Here is an 8,934-nt window from a genome sequence, read left to right as displayed (position 1 = left end):
GACGGCAACATCCGTGTTCCAGCTCTTCCGGGTGCGCGCGTTTGCAATCTCGTTTATCATCGATCCTTTCGCCCACTTGATCTAGAGTGCGCTTGATCTAAACCTTCATTCTTTGCCGGACGTGTAAGTTTTAGGTTGACATTTACGCTGTAGATGGTTATTAGGAGATTTTCTATGTCGGCAATAATTGTTGTTTGTATATGTTATTTGCAGAATGGATGAATTAGATGGCCCGGTCTATTGTGACCACACATTGTGGACGATGTTGCAACTGCCAGCCTTCGCCACGCGCACAAATATGATTAGATTTATGATAGAGCTATATGATACTAAAACTGAGACATTCGTCGTACAAGACAAGGCAGGAGCGATAACTGCAACCTCACGTAGACATAGAATGCATTTATGGTCTACGTAATGAGGGTTTTTCCGCTTTTGATATAATTGATCAAGAATGTCTAACAAGTAGAAGGAAAATACCGCCTAGTTATCTCAGCAAGTCTAGTGGAAATCTAGTTATTTCCGACTTGATTGCCGACATACGAGAGAGAGAAAGCTTCCGATGATGACTTTGTGCGGAAAGCAGTGCTTGTGCTAATTGGCACGGTTCCGCGCCATCCGGCCCAAAAACGATCGATAGAGATCACTATTGTTTAGTGGAGGATGTTCCTAGAATATTTCAAATTAACTGGAATCACTTCACATTGCGCTACCTCCTCGATAATTTGTCTGCTTACACAAGATCAGCAGCAAAAGGTAGGGGATGGCCGGTTGGAAATCTTTGTCTCACTCGGGTATGCAAACATGATTAGCACTATATTTGATGTATGTGACAATTTGAAACTTATTTCATTTAAAATGTGTTGTTTGTAGCTACTATACTGGGAAAAGGTGGTAGTCGTGGATGATCCTACGTATATTCCACACAAGTCTATTAGGCCACTAATGAAAAACTGGACTGAAGCGGAAGCGGAAAGGAGGTCGCGAGTACGACTATGCAAATGGTCGTGGGAGAGGCAAAGTGAAGGTTTTGTTTTTTTATCACTACTTCTAGCTACATTATATCATAGTCGATGTTGTGTTGTTATATTAATTTATGCCACTTGTTTTCTAATTTGACATGCAGATTATTAATGATCTTACACCTCAAGCCAATGCCGGTGCGCAAACAAAGCGAGAACACATCGCGAGAATGGTGAACGGTCACGTTCGACACGTTCGAGACAGAGGCGTAGTAACAAGGACATACTATTGGAAAGTTTGAAGAAGGAACCGACGGATCACATTGACACACAATTAGCACTTGTACCAAAGAGATGTGCGAGGTGAGGAGCCATACATTTTACGAACACGAAAGTTTTACATTATCGGTAATGAATAATTATGGTACTACTTGTTTTGCGGGAAGTTCTAAAAATGCTAAATAAGAATGGTGTCATGTACAAACCGGTTGAAGGATCGAGTCGGATAAAGGAGGAGATGAGGAAGAAGACACTTCTATTCACATCGATGATTCATCTAAGAAAGAATTCATGTACAAGAACAGGTTCGACGAGTTAGATGCTTTAATTAGCAATGTAACAAAGACTTCGGTAAGTTTGTCACACCTCCTAAGCATAATGGGGTGCCGGAGGCAGGAGATAATGTTACGTCACACCGGGAAACCTCGGTAACACGGAGGGTACACAAGATAATCCTTTTATCTTAAATGATACCACAAAACCGACATCATCCTCGGATATACGTATACCGGATGACATTTTCGCAAGATCTACCACCAAGGTGAATGCTGGACGAAGGATGATGACCTACATGACGGTGAACATGAAGTTATGAGTACTCATAGTGTTGAAACAATGGGACGAGAGGCTACTAGGAAGAAGGGCAATACAGCAAAGTGTGCAAATAGTAATGGTAGAAGGAGAAACGCAGCGGCGGTACAAGTTGGAGGGAAAAGGAAACGGACGACGAATCAAAAATATGGATCACCATATGTGGTCGCGAAACCTAGAGCAAAACGTCAAAGCCGTGTAAAGAAAGGTAACACCATTTATTCGTTATTTCTTTGTTGGCAAATAAATGATGCTGCAACCTGTAACACATATGTTATTACTATTATGTGCATCAGGGTTGTTTGCAGAACATGAAGTTGGGGTATCTTCGGCAGTACCAACACAGCAGGAAATAGAAGCTGCCGCTTTATATGTTAAAACAATATCCAAGCTACCAAAAGAAGCATCTAAAGGAGTGTACAAGAATGAATATGGCGCCAGCTTGTCTTCAGAAAATCTTAACGTCGTTCTTGCGCACGAATGGCTATCTGATAATGTAAGTCTTCAAAACCAAAAGTTTGCGTTATACTCGTAATTAAACTATTTGAATTTGAAAATATTGTTGTTGCTATCAGATTATTGATGCTGCTATTGGGTATTTGTCTCTCCGTGTTGGGTCTGATCGAATGTTATGTCCTGCGTGGAGGACAAACTATCTCCTTGAACAAGCAGAAAAACAATACAGAAAAAAAATACACTATTAGAAATATAGATGAGGTAGTTACAAGACCAGGAGCCTTAGGTAGGGTTATGGATGAATATTTCAAGCGTGAGAAGGTAACAGCACTTTCTTTCAATGTTTCATGCGAAATTAGAATAAAATAATATGATAATTGACAAAGTTTTTTCCTTCTCTTGTAGACATTTTTCGCACTGAACATACGGAAAACTCATTACGTAACTGTTGTCATGCATACAAAGAAGAAGGAATTCCAGGTCCTTGATCCTCTGTTTGGTTTAGGGGTGTCAAAATCAGTTGTGGAAGACTTGGTATTACACTCTCTACACACATGTCTTTGTGTACTTTCTCATGTCTGGTACAGTAATATATTTGTTGTTTCGTAGATTGGGCAAATTTCACAGGACATACAAGAAGCAAACAATACTTGTGACACAGAATATCCGGATGTCGAAGAATGGCCTATTAAAAGATATGACATCCCTAAGCAAACCGATGAGTAAGTACCTATATTGCATTACACATAAAGAAAGTCAGTTTTGTATATGCGGACACTTTTAAATTTTGTCACATTATATACCAGCAATTCATGCGGATTATGGGTATTGCAATGTATGGAGCACTGGGACGGAGATCAGATGACTTGCCCGGTTTCTCAGGTTGGCTATACTATGTTCCATGCACTCGGTTAATTTTAACAATGTTAACAACCCATGTGTATAACACCTTATAATGTTTTGGCAGGCCAAAGTCGATGAATCGAGAGAAAGTACAGTTGCAAACATTGTTTTATCACCACACAACATTCTTGAGAAGGTGAAAAACAAAGTGAGATTGCTAGCAAAGACCAAGAAAATATAAATTTGATAGTGTGACTGTTCGGTTTGCTCCCGCAGAAGGTTTCCGGACACATGTAATATTGAATTTTTAATTGTCTTCGGTTGTAAACAATATTTATTCGGTTAAGATTATCTACAAAATTTTGTAACATTGATTTTATTTCCCATTATCGAAAGTATGCAATTATTTTTATCTTTGTACATGCATGCTATGATGATTATAAGGAAATGCCTACTTCACAATATATAATGTCTTTTGCCATTTTTACAAAAGAACACCGGAGAATTAAGAACATCGGTACAAAATAAAAACATCGATACGTTGCAAACATTAACAACTCCATCAAATACAAAGCTATAGTCGTCCCATTCATAATTAAGGAAATTTACTGCCCTTTAGATAACTATGAAAGAACTACCCTTCCCGCTGCAGCACATTCCTGCACATGTTCACGTACATAAAATTACACAACAACTCATATGAATCTTTTAAAGTATATGAAACAAAATGGCAGAAAAACTTACTTCGGATGAAATATGCATATTGGGTTTCTTCGTTATGCCCTTCTCCTTGGCATGCCCCGCACACCCGCACCCTGCGTTCCTTGTGTCCTAGTGGTCTTCCATTTTTATTCATTGGAGATTTCTGCGCTTCTTGCCTAGGTGCACCCTTAGTGGACACTTTCAAAGGATCACCAACAACAATATCGCATGGTCCACTAGCATCTTCATTTTCATGCACCGACTCGAGGGGACCATATGCTTTACCTTTAGCATACCCCTCTCTTCTAGAAATTATGCCATCAATGGTACCGTTCAGCAGATCATATTCCTCTCGAATTGTTTAATGCAATATGCATAGCCTCGTGATACCTTAATATTCATCCCGCTCGTATTTCATCCGCTCCTCTCGCCCAGCACCAACCCCACCCAAACATGTCGCTGGTGCGTTTAGATGGCAACCCTAACCCGGCATTTTTTGTGAATCGTCGTAGAGCACAACATTGTGGAATTTCAGTAAATTTCAAGAAATGCAGCACATGCAAGTATGTGCTTGCAAGGGATCCCCTTTCTAATCATCCTTTGACAACTGCACCTTATAATTTCTGCCTCCTTGGGTCTATATTCCACGTAGAACCTGGTCCTTACATGATTCCTCCATGCCACAATGAAGATGTTTGAGTCTCCTCGCCTGCATTTTTTCTAAGATCTCTATGCCGCCAATCTTTGAAAGCTCACCTTGAATAATATAGGACACAGCAGAGAGTGAAGATTTTTGCAGCAGCAACCTCTAGTTCTCTCGAAATTAGTAATTGCCACTCGGTGTAGTCTCGTGAAGCCGTGCGGTCGTCGTGGGCTTCGTTCTCACGGAGACGGACAATTGCGTTGTCGTAGTGCATAATCATATCAACAATTGTCATTTCCCCATCTAGGTGCAGAGTGCGGACAAGAGTTTAAACTTTCACTCCGCTGGTTACTTTTCATACCCAGCCGGAATCCTTGAGAGAGATACGCTGCAGCCCAAAGTTTCCTCTTGGTGTACATCCTCTTCATCCATGTTCTGGTTTTTGGGGATTGCCATTTTCTGTAAAATGCATGCCATCGCTCCTCAAATACTTGCTCTGAGGTGGTGTAATACAAAAGAGTCCTGAACTCGTTCAGTGACTTGTTAGGTAGATGCATCTCCATATTTTTTTCAATGTGGAAGCTGCAGATGCGATGCGGCACACCAGAAAATACTTCGCCGATTGCGGCGATCATCGCGGCATCTCGCATCCGTGATTACCGCCTTTGGCTTCGTTGACACATCGCTTTGAGGAAAGTCTTTAGAAGCCAAACATATGTTTGTTCATTCTCACTTGAAAGGATGGCACACCCAAAAACCGTTGTCCTACGGTGGTTGTTCAAGCCCACAAAAGGAACAAATGGCATCTTATATTTATTCATCTTGTATGTGCTATCAAACACCAGCACATCTCCGTAGTCCCGGTAATCCCTACGTGATTGGGAATCACACCAGAACATGTGCTTCAGACGGCCTTTTTCATCAACGTCATATTCAAAGAAAAATTCAGGGTCCCTCTTTTTCCTCTTTGACATAATGCGGATGGCTGTGGTAGCGTCACCGTCGAAAAGCAGCCTCCTCCTCTCCCTAGAGCACATGTTGTACAAATCCTTTCTTGTGAATCCAACACCGAGCAAATGAACCGGAGCCCGCAATGAATTTTCTCATAATGAGGTGCTTCCCGATTCCCATGGATCCCATTGATAATATCTCGGATCTCTGCGCGTCGTTGATCGTCCTATGGGACCGAAGAAACGGAGTCCGACATGGTTCAGCTGGGTCATGGTTATGTTTGTCACGAAAATCTTCAACAACCCGTAAACCAGTTCTTCCATCAAACTTGACCACCAAACGTGCCTTGCAGCCGCAGCGAGACTCAGTGTCCGTGCCTATATACACGGCCTTCCGTGGTCAGTTGGTTTTTGGGACGTCTGCCCTGTCTGGAACATACAAAACGCCTTAACCGAATTACTCCATCATCAAACCGCTTAACCTGGTCAAGCCGGACGCTGAACCCATAATCTTTAGCATATCTGTTGTAGAAAGAATATGCTCGCTGCTTCGAAATAAAAGTCATCTCTTTTATCATCCAGTATAAATCCCGATCACTATCAGGATATTCATTGCCATTGCTACCTTTGTGTGGTTTCTCAGAGCTGACTAGCGCTCGGCGTCGCCTGCAAGTAGAAAACGTAGGCATTAATTAAAACTATAAATTTATGTGTTCCAGCTATATAAGACCGATAAAAAAGAGATAACAACCTGGCTCATGTCAACGGAATCCTCGAGGAACTGATGCACCTTCCACATCATCGGTGTGGCCCGTGTCCAAGTCGGATTCACCGTAATAGTCGTACTCAAGCTGCGTGTCAAATTGTGCCTGAAATTTATTAATGCATTTCGAAATTTAGTAACCGTAAATTTTACAGCTTTCCATCATTTCATGCATCATTTTATGTCACTCGTATGAGTCACTACACATACCTCACTAGTATTTAGACTGTCTGTGTGTTCACCATGGTTCTCATCATTTTGATCGTCTGTGTGTTCGCCATGGTTGTCAACATTATCAAATTCATCGTACGCAATCTACATAAATTATGACATGAGGAACCATATATAATTTGATTATGCTGGACTGCTGGTAATCGAAATGAAAAATAGTGGCTCACATCAAACTCGTCTTCGCTCCAGCCGGCTTCGTGCTGCAAATTTTCCTCCATTTCAGAGTCATCAGAATTATAGCCGACGTACTCGTTTTGTTCCTCAATCATACCAGATATAGAGTTCTCCATATTCTGTAGTATTGGACCATAATTACAATTGAAAAACCGGCAGAATTGCGTCCTCTTACTATGCTACAAGATGAAGTCATGGTACCTGTAATTTTAAACCCTAGCGGGAAGATGCCGAGCCGGTGGCGCGCCTTTCCAAGGTCGTCGATCTGCGGGGGGGCTTCGCGCGCGGTCGGCGGCGTCGACATGCGAAACAACCACCGGCGGCGACGGACGTGCCGGCAACAACCGCCGACGGCCGGGCCGGCAACAACCGCTTGCGTTCAACGTAGCGACGGCGTGGAACAGCTCGATCAGATCTCCAGTGCCGATGAAAACGATGCATGCAATGGGAGCTAATCACGGTGATTAGCTTAGCACGTGGGACCCACCCACGTGGGGTCGTCCGTATAGATACGCCCGGGCCCTGTATACCCATACGAGTCTTGCACTGGGCTTGGATATGGGTTTCGGCGGGCAGCACAAAAAAAACAAAATCGGGACCACCGTACCCCTTCGGCGATAAGTCGCGAGTTTGGAGAGGGTGCGCACCGAAGCACACCTCTAGAGTTACGGACAAAACGTGGCCTGTGGTTGGTAAGTGTTGGGCTGCAGCTGTTTTTCTAGCAAATCCGGATGCACCGCTCCAAGCCACATCAGCCCGTAAGCCTTTTGCGTAAGTAAATTGCGCGTAAGTGTAGCATTACTGGTATATTTATAGTGATAAGTATGTAGTGTTGGAGCAAGACACGGTTTCGCAAGACTAGGAATGGCAACGGGTCTGCCCCCGCGCGGGGATTGCCTTTTCTTCCCCGTTCCCACGTTTGTGAAATTCCCCCATCCCCATCCCCATTCCCCACCTTGGGGACTATTTTTCCCCGTCCTCATCACCCACCGGGTATAGCAGACCCACGTGTTCCCCACCCCCATCACAAACAGTAGACAAATCATGAAAATATCTCAGAAATTCAAGCTCAAAAATAACTTAATACGTGCAGACTGCAGAGTCACAAAACCACACACTGACACACATAAGACATAACGAGTACTTATGTTTGACTCACATAGTTCACACGACGACACCACCAAATCACGTGATTACCAGAAAGTAAGCAAGCATTAGTGACGGGCGTAAATGCGTGCTTAGCTGAAATTAAGCAGGACAAGCTAAATTTGTGGGATATTACCGATACGTGCGGGGCTCCGCGGGGTTCGGGTATGGGGACTGCTAGAACGCCCCCCGCCCCGCTTTCCCCATCGGGGAGCATGTCTTGCCGTTAATACCCCATGTGGATAAATTAGATACCACACCCGGCCCCTAATAGAGGAAAACCCCGTCGGGTTGCGGGTAAACGGTCCCCGTTGCCATCCCTACAGACACGGTTTGTGTTAGGCAAAGTACATAGGACACCTAGCGTTTGACGGACGTAATAATTGGGCCGCTCTATGGGACGTGAAGGCCCAGACTACCGGGACGGAATTAACGATGCATTGTTGCGATTTCTGAGGGTGTGTTTGGTGGCCTGAGTCAACTCAGAAAATCTGTACTCATCCCACTTCTACCACCAGACATAGTGTTTGTTAGGTCGGATCGTCGCACAGAGCTTAGCCCACCTCACACAAATAAAGGCTCTCAGCCTGGTCGGGTTGTGAAGCTCAAATCGAGCTTCACAACCCAGCTTAGCCGAGTTCATCCCGCAACTCTCTCCCGTGGCCCGCAATGCACCCCCCAGACCCCAGCCCGGCCTGTCATTTTCCCCCCCAAATCCCTCCCGCACCCGCTCCCTCATCTGCGCCTCTCCTCCGGCCGCCTCCGCCCCCACATGGCTACCGGACGCCGCCGTCCCTCTCCATGACCGCCGGCCGGCTGCGAGCCCCGCTCGGCCGCCTCTCCCCTGGCGCGCGGCCTCTCCCTGGTCGCCCTTTGCCCCGTGCGGGCCGACGCCTCTCCCTGTACGCCCCTTTCCCCGAGCGGGCTGCTGCCTCTCCTTGGATGCTCGCCAGCGACCCGACGGCCGGGAACCGGACATCCTCGACGAGGCCGACCGCCCACCATCGTGCAGTGCCTCCAATGGTCGCCGCCCCTCCCCACTTCGCCGCCGGCAGAGAAGCCCCAATGGCAACGGACCTGATTGCTTTTCTCTTTCTATGTTTGAGGGCCTTTTGCCAAAAAAAAATAGGACTAATTTGTAAAACTTTTATGATACATGCTCACCTCAGCAGGAATGGCACCAAACAACATCTC

This window comes from Lolium rigidum, chromosome 4 (assembly GCF_022539505.1).
Source record: "Lolium rigidum isolate FL_2022 chromosome 4, APGP_CSIRO_Lrig_0.1, whole genome shotgun sequence".
Lineage (NCBI taxonomy): Eukaryota > Viridiplantae > Streptophyta > Magnoliopsida > Poales > Poaceae > Lolium > Lolium rigidum.
The sequence above is the reverse complement of the archived record's forward strand: the minus strand, read 5'-3'. Positions refer to the sequence as shown.